At 43.0% G+C, this 22,297-nt stretch overlaps 1 long non-coding RNA gene across 2 annotated transcripts; it reads left to right on the top strand.

Annotated features, from left to right (window-relative positions):
- Positions 1–27: 27 nt before the first annotated feature.
- LOC102075867 (uncharacterized) lies at positions 28–6,923 on the top strand. Of its 2 annotated transcripts, XR_268156.4 has the most exons (5): positions 28–151; positions 1,525–1,645; positions 4,144–4,421; positions 5,094–5,181; positions 5,550–6,923. It is a non-coding gene; the product is annotated as an uncharacterized LOC102075867 (long non-coding RNA). The 2 variants fall into 2 exon arrangements; XR_003215800.1 differs by having other exon boundaries at positions 4,144–5,181.
- The last annotated feature ends 15,374 nt before the right edge of the window (positions 6,924–22,297 follow it).

The following is a 22,297-nucleotide window of genomic DNA, read 5'->3' on the forward strand; positions in this document are numbered from 1 at the left end:
CATTTTGATAAATGGGCTTGTCGTACCTGATCAGATGCAATAAACGTGGAGACGAACCCTCGCGCTTGTGCGAAAACGTGACGGACAGCGACACCAACAGGCGGGTTTAGGAAGCACACCCTGCCCTCCTCCCACCGGCGGTTAAGTGTAGGTGAGTTATGCGATCGGTTTATGAGGACTTGGGTGATTTGGTGACCTTTGACCTCTGTGATAATATGTGCAACGTCACCAGTCAAACCCGGAAACATCCCGAGTGTAAGTTTATGATCGGGCTCTGATTCCCGGCTCCTTATCAGTGCTGATAAAATCATTTTAGTGCCAAATCTCAGTCTGTTCACTTAAAACAGAAAGAAAGAGTGTGGCTGCTTTTCAGGCTTAAAGAACAAATTATTAATACTTTCTTATCCATAAGGTCAAAGGTCAAATATAAAAAAGCAGCTGCAGGAGAAACTGAACTCTCTTTGATGTTCATTTATTTTGTTTATTTAATTTTCAGTTTTCATCTGTTTCTCAAATTACTCGACCTTTGCTCACCTTTTAATATACAGTATGTTTCTTGATAATTAGCATTATTTAGCAGTTTTACTGTATTTTTATTTATTTAAAAAAAAAATACACCTTTTTATTTCTCATGAATTGTGCTCATTTCAATGATCAGCCTCTCAGTCGTCTGCACAGATGAATTTCTCTGTTTTATTCACCCCATCCATGCAATTTTATTTATTTTTATTTCATTTTTCTGGCTATATCTTAATATTAAACATTCATCATATATCAGGTCCTCTATTCCTTGCAAATTTCTGTGATTTTATTATATTTTACTTCCATTGTTTAAATATATTTTCGCTTTTTTAGCCTTTATTACACCATGATAGGGGAGAAAATTCAGGAAAACTGGGAGTAAGACACTAATTAAATGGCCTCAGCGTAGATTTGAACCCATGACTCTGCTTTATGGCAGATGGATACCTGCACTACCCAGAGAACTGAAACATTTATGATTAGCTCACATTTTTATCTGTGTTTTAATATAATTGAATTTAATATAATTGAATTTAATATCATGAATTAATACAATTTTTGTGTCTTAGTATCAGCTCGTGCCTGTGAATACTGTGTGCAGTGATGAATAAATAAAGTTTGATTGATGCACTGCCCTGAAACAGGTGGACTCTCTTTTACAGCATGTTTTTTGTTTCAGGTGTATTTCAGTTTATTTCATTTCTATCCCAGCCAGCGTCTTAGTGATTATAGATGGTTAATTAGGGAGGAATGTCTGTTTGTTTAGCTGAGTGCAGTGAAGTCGGAGCCCAGGTGATTGTCAGTAAATGCATCGCCCCCCTGATAGGCCTGGTCTTGCATGTCAGCCGGTTTCTTAACTAACCTTGCCCCCGTTCGGTCCTCTCCTGTGAAGGGCTGCAGCTGTCTGCCTGCCAGTCGGACTTTATCAAAACTCGGATTCGCTGTGCCGTTAAGTACGCTGCTTATTTCGAACCCGCCCCCCTTTTCTGCTGTTTTGTTCAGATGCATTTAAGGACGAGCTGCTGGAAATAATAGAGGGCCTTCAGAGCAGGATCGATGCCACAGCCTGCGCCATCTTCTGCAACTGGAAGCTCTCGCCAGCGTCTCCAGAATACACAATCAGGTAATGTTGCCAGGCAAAAGTGCCAGCTCTAACCAATAAGCAGAGTTTTGGTCAACATTGCTTAGCAACAAAAGTTAAAAACTGAACCAGTCAAGGCTCAAAATAGTCTTTAAAATAGTAATCAAGCACCGTCAGTGTCACAAATTTCAGCAGATAAAAAGCTTTAGAGACAAGAATCGTCCGGCTGGAACGCCAAATAACAGGAAACGTTTGTCTCCTGCTGCGATGGAACCATTCTCACCGCAGACATTCATTTCACGTTTATTAAAGATTAAAGCGCTCTTCACCTTCAGGACGCTCAATGTACAGATGTGCCAAAGCCGGGCGTGCAGCTGCATCTCTTCCTTCCCTCTGGGTGTCACCGTGGCTCTTCTGCCTCTCAGTCTGTGGATTTGAAGCCAAATTTATTTTCCAACAATAAAAATTATTCAGTCATTCCGTAGAGCCCCCCGGCCTCCACCAGGCAGGAAAATGCCGAAATCTGCAGTTCCTCTGATGACCACTCGAGGCCCCAGAGACACAACAGTCCCCACAGAGCCCCATAATAAAACTTTACAGCATTAAAAAGCATATTTACAGCGTGGAACTGAAAAGGTCTTCAACCTGAGTGGAATGAAATTCTGGGATTTTTTGAGGAGGAAGTTATCAAAGTAAATATATGAGGATTCACAATGAATGAAAACTTCACCATCTCTCCAAATGTGCTCACCCGTGGCTCCAAAAAACCACACGGCAGCAGCAAAATACTTCAGAGTAACCAACTAGTGATGTCACAGTGGGCACAGCCATCTTTTATATACAGTCTGTGTCCCCCCGTGCCTGCAGCATGTTTGAAACGGTGACCTTTCACACAGAGAAAACAGAGAAGTCTGCTTTGGCGAGCCACAACTTCCAAAACCAAAAGAGGAAACGGAGCCGAACAAAACCGCAGGAATCACTTATTTTTGTTTCAATTCACATCAAGCAGGTGGTCATTTGAATAATGCAGTCCACAAAAAACAGGGAAAACTGTGACACACCCTGGGAGAGAATTTGCATATCATTGTGGTCAGAATTAAAATTCATGTAAAAGGAAAAAAAGTCTTTTAAAACGTGTAAATCAGAAATACAAAGGCGTGCTCTCACCAACAGTCACAAAAGTCAAAATAAAACCGATGCAAACTTTCAAAGCGCACATGAAACGGTGAAAACTCCGAGACTTTCTGTCTCGTGACAGAAGCGCTCGCAACCTCTGGACTCTTTCCCGCAATTAATCAAACGAAGCCGGCAGAAAAAGAAAAAATAAAGTCATTATTTGGTTCACAGTTCAGCACTGTGTGTGTGTGTGTGTGTGTGTGTGTCTGTGTGTGTGTGTGTCTGTGTGTGTGTGTGTGTGTGTGTGTGTGTGTGTGTGTGTGTGTGTGTGTGTGTGTGTGAGAGAGAGAGAGAGAGAGAGAGAGAGTGTGTGTGTGTGTGTGTGTGTGTGAGAGAGAGAGAGAGAGAGAGTGTGTGTGTGTGTGTCTCTGTGTGTGTGTGTGTGTGTGTGTGTGTGTGTGTGTGTGTGTGTGTGTCTGTGTGTGTGTGTGTGTGTGAGGGGCTTTTTGTTTCTGTTTAAAACCAAACAGTGAGCGGCTGTGGATTAAAAATCAGGCAGTCAGTTTACTGTACCATAAAAGTGATAGGGCCTAATTACAGGGTTTATATTAATAACTTATGTTGAAGTAATAGCAAACAAACACACTGATATCTCCTGCATGACCAAACTCTCACTTAATAGTTTGATTAACATGTGAAAAAGAACCTGGTGAGAGTGAGGATGGAGGGAAATGAGCGTAACTGCTTGCAGACGGCTCTCAGTGTGCCGTTAAAGGGCCGGTTAAGTTTTACAGTGTGAGCGCGCACTTAATGCGATCAATAGCAGTGACTCAGCATCGCTTTCACCAGCTGCACCAGCTTTCCTCCAGAAACCTCTGAGACGAGGGTGTGGACGGTCTCAGGGTTACACACCCTACACACACGCACGCACACACATGCTACACACATGTTACACACACTATATACATAATACACACACACTACACACACACGCTACAGACACACTAGATACATTCTACACACAGCCTACACACATGCTATTGACAAGCTAGAGACAAGTTACACACACACACACACACACACACACACGTGGTACAGACACATGGAAACACAGCTCACCTGCTTCGTCTGACGTTAAAGGTACAGTCTGTATCCCAGTCAGACGCAGGCGTGGGGCACTTAGTTTTTAAAGTGAACAGTTGGACTAAAACGTGACACACACACACACACACACACACACACACACACACACACAGTTCATTGAGTCCACTGTTTTAAACTCCATGAGTTTGGCAAGCATTGCCGATTATTTTATTCGAAGCTGTTTACAAACCCAGAAGGCCTGCAGTTGTTCACAGATAATAATCATATTCATGAATATGAAATAATTATATTATTTTCTCTGTTTTTTATTACTTGTTCAGTCTTTGTGAGCTTGTGGTCCCAAGTCTGGATAAATGGGGTGGTTGTGTTGTGTCAGCGAGGGCATCTGGCAGCATGTGGTTTCATGTCTGTGGTGACCGCCTGGAGATAAAGCAGCAGCTGAAAGTGTGGAGCACATGAAAAGAAGGTAAGTGGACTTCCTTTGGTTCATAAAGCTGTTTCAGCTCTCATGCAGAGGTTTCCTCAAGTCCAAAACAACTGATGAAGAGTCCCAGGTAACCTCGTGGTCGTCCTCGGGTGCTCGACCCTCATTGATCATGTAAGTGTTCAGTTTTCTGGATCTACACTCTGAGCATCTATAAAACCTATAATTCATCTACTCTGGTCTGAATCAGTTGATGCGTTTGTACTTTTTCCTGTGGTTTGATTTAAACTCTAAGTGACCCAACATGCGTCACTACACACCACACGAGGACATTCGAGCCGGTCCTCGGTCAGATGTTTCTGGGCAGGATGAAGGTGGCGTGTTCTGAGAGCAGGGAGAAATATCTTCATTTCACATCCCACAATGCAAAACATACGAGACTATGGGAAGATTTCTAGCCACATTTGCACCGTATACATGTACGAAACTTCAGAATATCAAACTTTAGAATTTGACCAACATCTGATGGATGTGTGTTGGATGACTATGATTGGTTGTTTTGTTTTTTCTACTCTATACCTTTTCTTCTTCTTCTTCTTCTTCTTCTTCTGTTTCTGTTTCTGTCTTTGACTGCACTTCCTTCCTCTGCATGTGTCCAAAACCATCTCAGGCTCTCGAGCTTTGGCTCCAGGTACCTGAGCTGTTTAAAATGTTGTCTGTAATGTTTCATGATGATGAGCTTCATGACTGAAGCTGGTGGAGCTTTAACCTGTGAGTGTGTGACAACGAGGACACAGCCATCAGTGTGGATCTGTAAATGTGTGCTAATGGTTTCCATGTCCACAGCCTCTGCTCCGGTCCCAGTACCACAGATTTTATCATGAGACAGTAAACGTGAGGCCACAGAGACGTTACTACACATCCACCCTCGCAGGTATGACAGGAAGTATAACAGTGGTGAATATCACACTTATTACTGAAACTTAAAACTACGACTGAAACAAAAGCTCCTGCTGGAATATTTATTCTATCCAATGACAGGCTGCATGTTATCATCATTAAAAAGCCTAAACTAACTCTGAAACTATCAGGAACTAATAACAGCTGAACTGAAACGAGTGAGTTAACTCTGATGACTGCTCATCTGTGGAGTGTGCAGCCGTCCGTCCGACTCTCAGAGCGTGCTCAGGAAATAGGCATAAAAGAATCATTTATTTGTTTGTGATCACGAAGTCATTTTCATGCTGTTCTGCACGACTGTGTGATTTGTTTCAATATTTCCAGCCTCTTCCTTTTATGCAGTTCACTGTCAGGGTGAGGAGTCAGTCACACAGAGACACACAACCATTCACACCTACAGGTGATGCAGAGTGACCAGTTACCCACCAGTTTGGACTGTGGGAGGAAGGACGCTGTATTTAAATGAAATCTGAAAATCTGTGATGACTCCAGTACCCCCAGTTTGCACCTGTGGGGACAAATCAGTGCATTAGAGGTGGCGTCTGCTTCATGAACTGTGCTGAGCGCCCTCTGTTGGAGTAAAATAGCACCGCAGCCTGTTTAAGGCGAGCGCGGCACACCTGCTCCTCATCACTTGTTGCCGTCCTGCAGTATTTAAGGAGCGGCTCCTCTGCCAGGTTGCTGTAGCAGTGGAAGCTCTCTCGTTCCTCACCTCAGCCTGTGAGGAAACCTGCTGCACACTCTGAGTTTGTCAGTAAAATCCTTGAACTGAACCTTCGTGTCTGCTTTTCTGAATCCAGCTGTTCGTGTTGTGTTCATGACGGAGGGACGAATGCATGTATTCTAACTAATGAGGGGGCTGTGTCCCCAGCATCCCGCTGAAATCTCTGTCTGTACTTATTGGCTTTCCTACCTGAGCACAGCCAGCCGGTGACTGCGTGACCTGGATGTGGTCGATGGGTACATACTGAGCAGCTTCCTGAACAATTCCCTCAGCGTGAAGGTGCTGGCTGAGGCGCTGAGTGAGGCTGAGGGGCCTTTAATGTCCAGCCCTGCGACACTGCAGTGCTCGCATTTTCTGCAGAAAGCTGTTCGTTCCTCTTTGCTGTCAGCTCGTTAGCGTTCAGCATGAAAACATGCGACAGCATTAAAATAAAAGGTTTATTGTTTAAGAAGTTATCATACAACAGGCAGTCGATGTTTTTATTCAGTTATGGAGCGACATAAAAAAGCTGGAAGGCCACCAACACATCAGGATTCATTCTCAGCATCAACGTCCCTGCAAACACTCTCAGCTGTCTGTCTGTGTTTGTCAGACATGAAGCAACCTCCACCAGAGATTACCTTCATATTTTCCATTAAATCTGTGGAGATTAGGCATAAATCTCACCTATGTTTCAGAGGATGTGTGCCCTGCATCGTGTGTGGTTTTATAACAACAGAACCGTCATAGCAGTCACAAACTGCGCTGGCAGTGCCTGCTGCCGAGTGTGATACATGGAGGTTAGAAGCTCTGGCTCCGGGCCTGCTCGCTCTGACTTTGTGTCTCAGGCAGAAAGTCAAAACCTTTTCAGAGGGACCGGAGCCAAAACTGCTGCAAAACTTTGCTTTACAAAACAGCGAACAACAGCCGCTGCAGCTCCAGATGGAGTCTTTCAAAGTCACCTCCACTCTGAAAAGAACATGTCATCGCCAGCTTGTGTAATTGTGCATTCATGTGGCATTGGAATAATTGGAAAACTGAATTTGTGACTGGGAAATTTCTCATAAAGAAACACAAAAAACTCAAACCAGAAAAACAAAATCAGCTGCCGACTCAAAAACATGGTGGGTGAATGCAAATACTCAGTTATTAACAAGAAAACTTTGAGTAAAAATACAGTTTTGTAAATTATTATTTTTTTTTATACTTTCCAAAATGAACAAAATCTATGAACAGAATTTGACTTCATGTCCAAATCACCTGTGCTCTGTACTGAAGACATATCAGGTGAAGTTAGGCTAGGGCCAGGCTGTACTTTTGTGTAATACCACTTTATACCACAAGGGGAATGGTTTTTTAACCTTTATTTAACTGGACAGGTTATTACAAGCACATTTGTATTGATGATGATAGTCTGCAAAAGGTAAAACCTGTTGAGGAAATGAGGGACTATCAAAAGTTAAAGGTGGTCAAATGCTGCCCCCTGGTGGTGATGGGTCTAGTTACATTTTGCAGAGGAAACAAAGTAGCTCTAATGCTGATGTTCCATGTACGTCAGTCTTCTTAGCTTACATTTAATTTATGAAATAGTAATGGCTGTGTGGCTACAATAATCCTGATAACAGGTCAGGTAAACAATTAAACTCCTCACGCCGTCTTTGTAACATCCATGTTCATTTAAAACGACACAAACACAGAGAGACAGCTGTGGAAATCCGATGATCCGAGGAGCCTGTGAATGCAGCGTTATTGTGTTTTCTTATTAATGATCTAAACCAGACATGGAGTGATCGTTGATCCATGTCAGGTATCTTTATATGTTCCAGTCATGTGACCAGATCATGTGATTGGAGATGTGTGCAATACTGTCTACTGAGGAGCAGCGTGCCCCAAACAAAAGTAAAAAGGTAAGACTTTGGTATGTTTTTGTGTGGCGCTGTAATAAATAAACGAGTACATGTGATGTACCGGTGAGCTGTGCAGGGCGTGACAGCAGGGATGGACTCTCACCAAGAAAATGGATCAAAGGATAAATAACAAGTGAATAAAGGTAAACAGGTAAATAAACTAAACTAAAGTGAATGGAATATAAAACTATTATTAATGGAGCTGAAACACCCTCTGATTCAAATATTACAAAAACATGAGAGAAAATAATCGCAGCACTTCATCAGTGAGACAATCATTAAAAACAGGCCACAGGACGAGGTTCAGGTGATCACCGAGCAACAGGTGAGTTTGCTTCCTGCCTCCTTGTCTTCGGTTTATTTTATGGAGGAAGTTTTCTCATTGCAGTTTTAGTTTTCATTTTTGGTTTTAAGTTATTTTGCTTTATACATTAATATAACACAGTTTATGAAAGATGTCCGCAGGTTCGTAGTGATTGTGGTTGTCAGAGCTCCACAGTCGAAGTCACATGGACGTCTTTGTGGTTCATGAAGACGCGTCAGCTCTCTGACAGCTGATCGGGAGTTCCCGGTATGAGCCGTCCACTCAGAGGTGCTGCTGACAGTCGTTCACCCAGCCTGCTGTCAGGTGAGTCCAATGAGCCAAAGTGTGAATCAGCATGTGGACCGTCATGACCCACAGGAACACAGTGGGAATAAACTGTGATACACTTAAGGGCACATGGTCACGGTAAGAGTTCATGGAAACACCTGAAACTGTGAGCCAGGTGCAGAGTACTCCACAGACACATGCCACAGCGAGGAGAACCACACCCCCAGGACAAGACTGCACACCTTCACCTGTCTCATCAGTGCACGGACAGGATAGTGACTCACATTTAAATGGTTCACCTGGAACAAACCTCACTGAAGAGGCGGTGGTCTGTGACACCTACAACACAGCTGTTTCAGTCCACACTCACACTCTGACCCATGAGACTTCAATAAGTGAGCTGTCAGCTTTTACAGATGAAGAAACCTCTTGGATGAGAGTAGCAGAGAGGGAACAACAGGGAACTAACAACGGTCAAGGGAACATAAACTAAGGTGCTGACTGAGGGCTATGTAGCTCCAGCATGAATCCCATCTAAAAGGAAAACCTTGACCCCACAAACACTCTAAACCCTGGACAGACCCAAAAACCATGAAGTCAAGAATCTAAAAGAAGCCTTAAACTCACTGAAGACTCAAACTGAAGACCTTTTCTGAATATTTTGATAGTTTCAGGTGGTTTTGACTGTATTTATTAGTTATTGAAGCTAACTTTGATAACCTTGCTGCAGACTGGTCTGTGGGTCACACACAGGCTGGTTTTACTTTCGTCACACTGTGTGTGGACGTGCTGCCGATCAGCATCATGGACATGTCGTCTTCATTAATTAGGAGCCTCATAATTTCTAACAGGAAGTATTTTTTGGGGGGAAAATCAACCTGACAAACATGACTCGATCAATCCTGACACTTTCTCATCTTCCAGGTCGAGCAGTATCCACACCGGTGTTTGCAGATGGAGCTGGCACTTAACGTCCTCTGAAGACAAAACTGCAGCAGATGAAAAATTCAGCTCCGTGTGGAGAGCAGAGAAAACCGAAATGAAACACAAAAGCCGGTTTCTCCATCGTGATTTCCACATGTCTGAGCGTGATCTCTGACTGCAGCTGTATTAATGTTTAATGGCAGCGGTTTAATGGCAGCCACCTGGAGAATCTGCAATCATCTCCAAGAATTCAGCGCTCACATAACCGAGGGAACGGGAACACACATTCATTAGCATTTTTGGGGCTGATTTCCCTGAATTTTGGTTACTTTCGGCTTAATGAGCATTGGTGGAGAAACATTACCGTCCTGTTCCCCGACTCTGAATGTGAAATATTGAGTTTGCTGTTTGCAGGCTGACGCTGGTTTGCTGCACAATGAGCGCAGCTGATGGACAGTTCACTGGTCTGGTTTTATTTCCCAACAAAGGAAACAAACACTTGACATGTGAGTCATCAATTCACTCAGTGGAATACTAAACGAGCACGAGTCACTGCAGAACGATATTAGCAGAATAAACAGAGTCTGAAGCATAAAGCTCATTAACACAGAGAACAAAGTGTTGCTGCTCATCGCGCTGTCAGGCCCCGTCCCCCTTCTCTGACTGGTCCAGGGTAACCCTTTCCTTCCCGCTCTGCACAGCAGCGAACACAGACCGTCTTCACGTTTAGATAAAGCAGACGTTTAAAAAACTGCTTCCCCGACTGACGTTTCGCAGCAGTGATACCTCCACCTGCAGCCGCTGTGTGGGTGTCAAAGACAGCGTGACACCACAGACGAGTGTTGCACTTAATTAGTCGGAGCAGAACAAGCTGAGAACAAATATGTTTGAGGAAAAAAAATGTCTCCGGGGGGAAATCCAGCCAGAGCTGAGCTTGAATGAAAGAATGCAAATGAAGTTATTTAAAGGACGGGTTCACATTTTTTCACATCAAAGATGGTTTACCTGCGCATCCCGGGGGTGAGAGGTTATTCACAGGACGGTGAATATGACTGCAGGTGTGGATCTGAGCTCGGTTAGCCTGTGATGGACGGACAGCGTTCCCACGGTTTATCTGCCTCCTGCTCCTCTGCAGTTCCTCTAATGGCCAGTTGAGGCCGGTCCACTCTGCATTCACTCCCACGTTAGGATGTCAAACATTACAGTTACATGTTCACACCCTGCTGTAAAACATGCTGCTGTCTGCTAGGTTACATTTCCACAAACTAGAGTCCCTGAACTGCCCCTGCAACCAACCGTTGGAGCCTTTTGGAGTATTTTTAATGACTTATAACGCTCAAACAGTCGCTCTGTCCCTCAAAGTGTATCTGTAGTAATGAAGCATCAAATATAACAGGACATGATTTGAATCGTACAACATATCCATGTTAATGAAAACACAAATTACACCTACAGGAGCTGCTCAGCAAACCCACGCTGTGACACTCCTGGAGTGGAGCGGAGGTTTGGAGTAGGGCCGGGTATTCGTCACTGATTTCTAGAATCGATTCGATTACGATTCACAAGGTCCTGATTCGATTTGATCCACGATTTCGATTCGATTTGAATCCTTTGATTTGGAAATTTTGCCTCAGACAGTCAGAAATATCATAATTCTGATAATTTATCAGTAGTGACACTGTGAGACTTCATGAGAGGTGTGAGCATCACAGCAGATGCATTTGTGTCAAAGTAACTGAGGATAAAACAGAAAAACATGAAGCAGATTTTCCTGGCCTTTTATAGCAGATAACCTTAAAAATATTCTGCAGTATTAAAAAAACTGAAGAAAACCATGAATCAACATCTGAACATGACCTGATGCTGCTGAAGTGAAGCAGAGCAAAGTTACAGAGGTTTGATTACAGACACAGCTGAGAGTTCTGCAGTTTGTCATAACTTTAAAAAGTTTACATTTCTTCAGTATTGAACAGCAGACGTGAGGCTTTCTTGTCGGAAGTCATTAAAAAAACCCAGCAGCCGACAGCGCTGTGCATAACAGCAGACTGGTGGGTAATAAGCAATGATGCAGAAAACAGAGATTTGAGATGGGAAACTGTTCTTGAGCAACACTGAGAGAGAGAGAGAGAGAGAGAGAGCTGTGCAGGAAATGTGATTTGACCGTGGTGGAAGCAAAACAGCAAAAGTCAGAGTGAATTCATGACCATGTTTATGTGAAGTTAAATGTGAAGCGTAGTTTGGATCTTCTTTTGCTGCTGGTTCAGTCCATTTTGGTTGGAGGGAGATGAAACCTGCAGCTTCAGAATCCAGCGCAAAGGAAGACGTAAACACAAACGCACCAGAATCGGTGAGCCGTCGGCCCAGACAGCGTGTTGGGTGAGAAAGCCGACATCTCACTGATTCTGGTGCGGCGGGTCCGCGCTTTGTGTTTACATCTTTGTGCAGAATCCGTGTGCCTGCTCTCATTTACTGTTTTAGCTGTTTAGTGGTTGTTGAAATACTTTTGTGAGGTTTAACCTGAGATTATATTTAAAAATCGACTCAGGATTCTAATGGATGGATATCGCTTTATTCAAGCTAAAATGGGTTTTAATCGGAAAATGGATTATTGAAACCCACCCCTAGTTTGGAGTGTTGCTGACTCCACCCACTGTGCCCTCAGCGCTGGTCTGATACATCATGGCTGAAGTGCTGTGGTTACTAATAACATCACAGCAGCTGATCTGAATGTTAGCAGGGAAGAAATGTCATGAGCTGACTTGTTGCAAAGACGGCGTCCTGTTACAAATTCAGTGAACGCTTCAGAGCGGCCCTTTCTTTCACAGAGGTTTGTGGAGGCAGACTCCTGGATTTTATACACCTGTGTCAACGGGACTGACAAGATCAGGGTCCAGATTTAGGAACTGGATTCTGGAGGAAGTAGCGCAACGACAAGACTGTGTGTAAACTGAGCTGCTTATGCATTTCTGTGAGCTCAACATGCAAAATATGAGGAGGAGAAAATTTAAAGTACAAAAAGGTAACAGCCTGTGGTCTGTGGTCCTTTTGCCTCTCCACCATATTCTTTCCCCTCCACTTCTTCGTCTCCACATCCTTCCTCTCCTTCTTCTCCTCCCATACTTTGTTCCGTCTCCTCTTTCCTCTCCTTTTCCTACCACTCCTCATCTTCCTACTTCTACTTTTTACCCTCCTCCTTCTTCGTTATTTACTTCTCTCCTACTCCTCCTTCCCATCTCTTCCTCTACTTGTGCTTTTTAAACTTTTCCACCCCTCCTTCCAGTTTGAGTCACCTGCCTGACTCTTCCTCGTTCCTCATTAGTAAGTCACCTGCCTCACTCTGGCGCTCTGCGGTCCTCCTTGATGCTTTATTCATCACAAGGAGGAGAACAAGAGCGTTGCGCTGTCTGGACACATTTACATACAAATGAACTGAGGATTCATTATTAATGCGCGCACACACACACACACACACACACACACACACACACACGATCATCCTCTGTTGCACTGAGTGTCAGTAATTACAAACATCAGAAACTCGGCACAGTATCAGCGTTAACTCAGTGCGTGTGTGTGTGTGTGTGTGTGTGTGCGTGTGTGTGCGTGTGTGTGTGTGTGTGTGTGTGTGTGTGTGTGTGTGTGTGTGTGTGTGAGAGAGCAGGCAGCAGTTTATCAGATGTTGTGAGGTTGATCATCCCAACTTGTTTACACTCGGCCCGTCTTGTGAGCTCGGGCTGTGGCGAGAGAGACGGAGGCAGGAGTTTTCTGCTCGGCTGCTTCGTCTTTGTTTCCCTCGTTTTTGTGTTTATTCACATTCAGCTCAGAAGCCGAGCTGCTTCACCTGCTCTGCATAATAACACCGAGTCAAAGCTGGGGTTCATTTACACACAGATGAGTGTTTGTAAAGCTACAGTACGAGTACACAGAGGTGAGATCTGCAGTGAAATCCTCCCTCCTGCCTTCAGAGCAAAGTCTTCCTCATTTGGTTCTTTTTAAAGAGATTTATATTGTATGATTAAAGAGAGCATTTCTTTGATGTGCACAGTGGGGGACACATCCTGGTCAAAGACGAGTCCAGTGTTACTGCGGGCCAAGAGGCCGCCATGTTTGAGGTTGTTAGGCTCAAATTCTTGCAATAATCTGAATTTCACCTGAATTTAAATCATTTAAATTACACGTCATAAAAGCCTTAATGTCTTTAATTTAACTAATAGGTTTGTGTCTGTTATGAGTTTCATCAACTATTATTTGATGAAATCCAGAAGGAAAGAAAGCCCTGAGTTAGAAGCCTGAAACAGAAACACAAGCAGAGGTAAGCAGGCGCCATGACACTGAACACAGGACTGTGTACCCTCCAGTGTTGGGTAAGTTACTTTAAATTAGTAACTTAGTTACATTACTAGTTACTTCTCTAAAAAAGTAACTCAGTTACTTCAAGTTACTCGTTACTTTCAAAGTAACTAGTTACTAGGGAAAGTAACTTTGGTTTTACTCAGAATTCTCTTGTTAATGTGTTGCTTCCGTAACTGGATACCCAGCCAGATTGTCAGTCTTCTAGCTTGCTTACTTGCCACAAGTGCACTGTGCCACCTACCAATAGAAAGGAAAAAATAATGTGCACATTTCCACGAGAGAAATCCCACGCCTGGACCGTCGTTGACCGCCGCCATGATTCTAGCCTGCTTTTTACATCCAACACAAAAACTGCAGTCGTGGTGCTTTTGATTGTACTCAGAACTCGGAAATTCTGCCTTCTGAATAGGAAGATGTAGGTAACACCAGACTGCAGATGAGCTGCATACAGAGCTGGACTGGGACAAAAAAATCGTCCCGGGCATTTTGACTAGAGACCGGCCCACCATTATAGGAAAAATCATAAAGCCTTTGAATGAAAATAAACACTGTTGTGACAGTGATGTACACTGTTCTGATGGTATATATGTATCAGTTGAGAGGAATAGAAATATTTTCCTGCTATTATTTGCTGCTATTTTGATAATCATCATTACCATTTCATGTTAATAGTGATGTTGCTTTCCTAGATGCATTCAGATGTTCAAACATATTGGTATCATATTAGTCTTTATTACAGGTCCAGTAAGAACCACTTTAAACTGTTGAGTTGAATCTATAACCCGAAGTGCTTTGGAATGTACAATTTTAATGTTTATGCAGACTGCAGGGTGAAAGAGTAACTCTGTGCTAAAAGAAGACAGGAAGTTATATGGCTTTTGAAGTTGCAGGTTTTGCAGAAGTGAAACCGAAAGCAGAGTGAGTGCAAGTTAAGAGCAGGGGGTTTATTATGCATTTATTGCGGATTAAGCCTTAAGTAGTTGTGGTAGACTGAAACAGTTGTTATATATTTTACATATAAGTCAAGATCATTACACACAGGATGGCCTTAGCCTGGTTGGTTGCTTAAGTTGAGGTCAATTAAGGTTCAGAAAGCAGATGCAAACTCTGCACGTACAGACAGACAAATAGTGAGAGGTCATGACACGTACGCAGTACACAGCATGCACGCGCCCCCGCACGTGCACACACACACAGATATAAACTCTTACCTAAATGAGTCTAACTGCGGGGTTGTGCCTGTATGAGTGACATTTTGTACAGGAAGTGCACCTGATCTCCAGGAAGATAAGCCTGGGCAGGATGGAGACAGGAAGCATCAGCCGTCGACACGAAGATGATGTTCTATGTTAAAAGTCATTGTGGTTTTGGAGTGACATATGCTTTGTTTAAATCTGCCTAGTAACAGGAAAGGGGGCTGTACTATCTTAACCCCATAAAACAGTTGTCTGAATATGATAAAGACAGTTCAACACTGATTGGGTTGTTGAACTCACACATGTGTTTATTAAAATGCCGTCTGAATTGCACACTGGACCGGATCTGTGGTTATTTATGGATTCCTCTCTCAACATTGAACCTCAACACAGTCTATCAATTGTTTGTTGTAAGACTCAGATAATTATTTTTTTAAAAGCGAGACATTTTAAATGAGAATAATAAAGAAAAGTATTTCTTTGTGTCCCCCTTTCTCTGTTAATGCCCTACCTGGCCCCCTGGCATAACTTTGCTAGACCCGCCCCTGCACAGTTACCAGCTGTCAGCTACTTAGAAAAGGATCCTGGTATTATTTGTCTCTCAGAAACAGTTCATAACTTCCCTTCAACTCATTCATGCCACCTAAAAGGTAAACCTGTTTCTCCATCAGCTGTTCAGGCCGCTTCGGGTCTCTCCTCTTGCCTCCCTTTTCCTTCATCCACCTGCTGGCCTCCACCACTTACTAATGTTATTGAATCTGTGGAAGCTCCGCGATATCCACCACACGAAGTAATGAGTAACGAGCCTATCTAAATCCCAGTAACGAGTAACGCGTTCCTGGTTTTGGCATAATAACTAGTTACCGTGCTCGTTACCACAATAATAACGTAGTTACTGTAACGCGTTACTTAATAACGCGTTAGTCCCAACACTGGTACCCTCACACACTGAGGGCTAATAGAAACACACGAGACACAGGTGAACACAATCAACACAATCACAGGGAGGAAGTAAAACACACTACGAAGCACAGAAGATTACTAACTAGCAAACAAAACAGGAAGTAAGTAACAATGATAAAACAGGCAGACTCAGATGAGAAAGTAAAATTAACACGAGGAAAGACACATAGAGAAAAGACAGAGCCCCTCCATGAATGACTGCTTCATGTGGTGGAGGGGTTTGTGTGTCCTCATGTTCCTTGGAGCTATTCTGTGGAGAGCAACTGTCCAACACATTTACTTGGCAAACGAAAGGTTGCCAGTTCACTTCCAGCCTCAGATTCAAATACCCTTTTAGGTCAAGAATGACATCCTGAATAAAAATCTGCCAAAGCGAACAAGCTGCTGTGCTGACCTGTTGTGGCAAACGATTCAATGAAAGCAGGGTGTTCCTGTGGAGACCGGTTCTATATGAAGGCCAGGCTGTGATGACAAGACACTTATGGAAGAGAAAACCTACAGACATGCAACCTTGCTTGAGTTGTAGTTACTGTGGTGTTGTGGAAAGAGGCTGAGAGGTGAGCCTGGCTAGAAATCCCTCTGAGAGCGGTGCTTCCCTGTGCCTTCAGGTCCGAACTGTGGTCTGTGATTATAGTCAGAACGGCAGCTCATAGTACTGCCCCACCTGGGGACACCATCACACTTCTTTTGGACTTCAGCAGTCATGTGGGCAATGAGAGTGACACCTGGAGAGGTGTGACTGGGAGGAGCGACCTGCTGGATCCAGAGTGATGTTCTGTTATTGGACTTCTGTGCAAATCGCATTCAAAACTGATTGTGCATCATAGCTAAAAATGAAGTCTCATCTGCATATCAGTGAAGTGTCCCAGCACAGAACCCTGTGGAACTCCATGAATAACTATCATCTGCCAAGTCAGCTTTATTTGTACCGCACGTTTAAAAGACATCGAGTGTTGGCCAGGCTGCTAAAAGGAGGGACAATGAAGTTAAATTAAACAAAGAATTAAAAGAAATGAGATAATAGGATTACAAAAGTTCCATATATACATGCATCGAAATGCCTACACAAGGATTTATGCACACACACACACACACACACACACACACACATATATATATACAATCCAGCACATAACAGCAGGGTGTAAAATGCTAGCAGGCAGGGCATACATGGAATGCCATAACCAAGTGGCCTGCATAGTGTACAGGAACATCTGTGCCGAGTATAACCTGGAAGTCCCGAGGTCAAAATGGGAGACGCCCCCAAGGGTGGTGGAGAATGACCGAGCTAAGATCCTGTGGGATCTGGGTAGTCCTGAGAAAACACAGATAAGTGTCACACAGGAGACTCATTTATGACAAACAGAACACGAAAAATTTATAAAATTTGGTTTTAAGAATGTCTACTATAGCTCACATACCAAGTCAGGAACAGAGGAGTAGTAATGCTAATAGCTAATACGTTAAGATTTAATTATGAAAAAGAGATAGGAAGATATATAATACCGAGAGGAACAACTTATATATGTGGTGGAGACCTTAATGTGATAATGGATACTAAATTAGACACAAGGAGTAGTAACATGAATAAAAACAAAATCAAAAAACTGGTTAAGGATATATGGGAGGAAATGTGACTGTAACACAGGACCGACAAACACACACGACTGGTCTTTTATTGAGAAATAATCTGCGGTTTTTGCCAGACGCAGCCACTCCGACTCTCTCATCATCTGCTCCTTCTCACTGCGGACACACATAAGACACATCTCCCTCATTAACACAGTCCTGTACACCTGTTCCCTCCCCGCCTCCGTGCCGCCCAGGGAGCTCACTGTGTCACCCCTCCTCTACAGCAGGCCAGCCAACCACGCCCCCGCCACAGTGACTCTTCGATACATGGAGAAAATGACGTCCCTTGCGTAAAGATTACAGTCACTTGTCATAATATGAGGCTGTAACATTGGAGTGGCAGACGTTTCAGATCACAGCACCATTTATTTAAAAATACATGTAGACCCTGGTAGGAAAAATACAATATGGAGGCTGCAGGAATTTTGAATAATGAAAAAGTTGTTACACAAATCCAAACTGAAACACAGAAGTACTTAGGTGAAAGCAACAATAGTGCAGTGATATGGGTAAAATAATAATCTCAAGCAAGCTTAAAAAAGAGAGAATAAAAGAATTCATGAATCTTTAAGATGATCTGAAGCCTTTAGAATCAAGCCACAAAAGAAAAACTCATCAATACACTCAAAAACAAATTACAGAGCCCAGAAAGAAGATTAACAACATACCTGACCCTGACTCATTGATACTGAAACTAAATTCTGTTCAATTCAATTTAGTTTTATTTATAAAGCGCCAAATCACAACATCAGTCACCTCAAGGTGCTTTATATTGTAAGGTAGACCCAACAATAAAACATACAAAAGAAACACATTGAAACACACATTTTACCACTCAGGGCCTCAAGCTGCAAAATTAGTGAGAAGAATACGGAAACACCAGAAACCATCAACAAAATCTGAGGTCTGAACACAAGTCAATTAAAATATAAAACTGGAGACATTATGAACATTTTTAGAGATCACTACAGGAACTCGATACACAAACGTCCACCCTGAACCAAGAGTTAACCAAATTATTTTTAGAAACACTGGATCTGCCCACCATAGGTGCAAAACAGAATGGACTTATCAGAAATAACACCAAAGGAAATTCAACAGGCAATAAGTGACAGCTGGCTGCAATACTTCAGACCACATATAACTAGATTTGAAAATATGAAACTGTCTCCCCCTAGTGGAGGGAAGCAGTCATTACCTAAACCAATAAAGCCAAAGAAACATATAAAAATGATAGACCAGTCTTTATCCAGAACATAGATTGTAAGATACATGTCTGTATAATTTCAAACAGGCTTCAATCTTTTGATAGGCACAGACTAACACAAGACAATATAAGGAGAACATTAAATGTAACACAGAGAATACAGTGAAATAAAATACCTGCTGCCTTGATCAGTTCAGACACAGAAAAGGCATTTGACAGAGTTTTTATATTTAATATTAAGAAGATTTGGATTTAATGAAAAGGCAATTCAATGCATTAAAGCAAATTATAAAAATCCTACTGCTAGACTTAAGCTGAATGGAAATACTTTAACCCGGGAAAATAGATTCCATCTTTAAACGATGGGCTGGAAAAAGTGAACAGCCACGTGCTCAGTGATCAAACAGGGAAAATTAAAGGTTAAAAATATACAGACTGAACAGGACAGTATACATCCCATCATTAAGGTACGTGTACAGGCTTATCATGATGCTTTACCAAGAACGATTTTAGTACTTTATGGCTGTAATTTTAAATGTGAAGAAAAGGTGGGAAGGAGGCTATCCTGCTACGCTATGTGAAAAACACACCAAACAACCACCTAAAATGTGGAGAATTTAATTGGAAGAATCTCTTAGATATTTTATAACACCTCAAATCAAAAGTAAATATCTTAAAAATTTACAACCTTGCTGGTGTCAGTGTTATCGTGTAAACCCTAACCACTCAAATATCTTTTTGAGCTGTATAAAAATACGTCCTCTCTGGGATAAGATCCACTCAGCCATCTGTGACCTATCAGGTTATGGAATAGAACTATGTCAGGTGTTATACCTCGGTTATTTGGATGGATGTGTGCAGGTGAAAGATCAATCTGATCAAAATTTTTCTGACAGCTGTAAAGAAAGGGATCCCCAAGAACTAGCTGAAAGCAGAGACCTTTGGATACAGAGTTTAGAAAATATCATAGTAACGGAGAAACTGACTTAAAGTAAAGTTAAAAGGGGATTGTTTTAAGAATGACTGGGACAAATGGCTTGAACACAATGCAAAGGAGGAGAGAAGGTTGAAGAAAAAGGGGACAGGACCGCAGAACTGATAACATTATGTTAGACATTAGAAAAATAGTTGCTGAGTATTTGTATATGTGTGCATGAACATCTCAGCCCCCTCGGGTGTGGGGGCCTGTCTCCCCCCACCACACTCCCTGTCAGTGGCTGATGCCCGCAACCTTCGGTGCGTTGGTGGTTCTTGGTGTCGGGGGCTGGGCGCTCAGGTATGTACTGGTGCACTCCTGCTGGCTGCTTGGCCTGGCACCTGGCGCCCTTGGCTCGGTCGGGCCCCTTCTGGGTGGTGGAGGGGCCTCAGGTCTCTGGGCCCGGGGGCTTGGTCTGCTCTGGCATAGCCAGCTGCCACAGCCCCCTGTGGCTTCTGCACTGTGACCCCCTGTCTGGGGCTCTCCTCAGCTCTTTCCAGGAGGTTGGGGCGGCTGCCCCTCCGGTGGTCCTCCTTGGGCTCTTGTGCTCTGGGGGGCTTCTAGATGTCTGGGCCCTGGATCACCTCCATGCTTGCTTCATGTCCTGGGGGGCAGGCCTATGGCTCCTGTGGGGATTATATCATTTTAATATCATGTTTATTCATTCATATTCATTCATATTCTTTTTATTCGTGTATATCCTTTTTATTAAGCTTTGAGTAGTGATTAAAACATTTATTCAATATATTACACATATAGTTTCATCTATGTTGTTACACATATTACAAAATGTGCTTACAGAAGAGCCTTCTGTCTGGTTAGCTATAAGAGGTTATAGTTGGCGAGGTGAGACATACAGTCTACACACACACACACACACACACACACACACACACACACACACACACACACAGTATATAGACTTACTTTTAGGTAAAAGTTCAGACATATTTTGCTTGTAACTGCATTTTGTGCCTGCATAAGTGACAGTTTGTTGTAGGACGTGCGTCTGCTGTTCCAGACATAAGCGAAAGTGGGAAGGTCAACAGGAAGCACCGGGCGTGGAGACGGAGAAAATGATCTTTTTGAATGTGTCAAAGGTTGTCGTTGCTGTAACGTATGCATGTCATGTATCTGCTTTGACGCATGAGGGGGCGTTATGATACCCTGACGTATAAAACATTCTGAGTATGCTTTCTTGGGGGGATTTTATGCTGAGGATTGTGACGGTGTATTTCCTCCACACGTGTGTTTAATAAAATCATTGTTTTGACGCACTTGGACCTGTGGTCGTTTGTCTCTCACCTCAATCACGAACCGGTAACACTGCCCACACCCTCTATCAGAGAGTTACATGGAGAAACCTTTTGAATACAAGCGTGCACACAGGTGTTCACAGACACACACTATCTTCCTTATTGTGGGTTGTGGGTCTTGTGTGTTGCTCAGTAACATTCAGTATTTATTATTTACTGTTAGTTGTGCTTATCTAGGTTGTTGCTGTACTGTGTTGTTCCCTTTTGGCTTGTTTTCTTTTTTTTCTCTCAGCAGGTGATCCAGCAGATTTTTAGTGTCTTTACTGTCCCTCAGTTTTTCTTTCCTTTTCCTTTTCCTGTCTATGTCTTTCCCTTTCCTGTCCCCCAGTTATGTCTGTTCCATAATAACCTCAAAGTAAAATAAATAAATAAATAATGAAGATCAGCCAAGTGGACCGTAATGATCCACTTGGAAAACTAAATCTGTCAGACATTTAATTAATGCCACGTAATTTTTACCTTTAATACTGTTGACACAGAATGATTAATACATTACTAATGTGAATAGGATCCAACTGATGCTGTTCTGTGTATATCATGTGACTGGACCGTGTCACTGACCTGTGTGTCACCCACAGACACGAAAATGAGACACTTGTGGAGCTTTGACAGGAGGACCGGGAGGTTTTAGTCTGAGGACGAGCTGCTGTGGATCGAGGTTGCAGGTGACGTGTCAGAGTTTGGCTTCTGCAGCAACAACACAAGAAGCCACCTGACAGTTTGGGAGGCTGCTGGAGCTGTAACGTGGTGGAGGCAGTTTTATTGGCACACTTTGTGGTCTTTAATACCAACCAATCAGGGTTTGACTGATGCAGTCCTGGAACCATCAGTGAGGTCTCCTACTGCTGAGTGTCATCACTGACCACATGGATCCTTCATGGCTGCAGTTTGCTGTCTTCTGACTGCAGGAGAAACATGACACAGACTGATTTCATAAACCTGACAATGATGCAGCGCTGAGTGTGTGTCCCCACAACAGCAGTAACACACACACACACACACACACACACACACACACACACACACTGGTTACTAGGCCACAGACCCTTCATGCAGCTGAACCGAGGGCTTCCAGCTCTGTGATGTTTCCATCATTTCCTGTTTGTGAAGCAGAGGATGTTAACCTGTCATCCTTTAAATCAGTCACATGTCATGATGTGTGCTGTGTCTCTGCTGACATAACTGTGTCTTTATAAAAACAGACTCTTTACGAGCTTCAGTCACATGCATTTAATTTCACTGTGAAACCTGCTTTAATGTTATTTACTTTGGCAGATTTTAACCCAAATGTGAACCTCGTGTGTCAGATTAAAGATTATTC

Source organism: Oreochromis niloticus, linkage group LG22 (assembly GCF_001858045.2).
Source record: "Oreochromis niloticus isolate F11D_XX linkage group LG22, O_niloticus_UMD_NMBU, whole genome shotgun sequence".
Lineage (NCBI taxonomy): Eukaryota > Metazoa > Chordata > Actinopteri > Cichliformes > Cichlidae > Oreochromis > Oreochromis niloticus.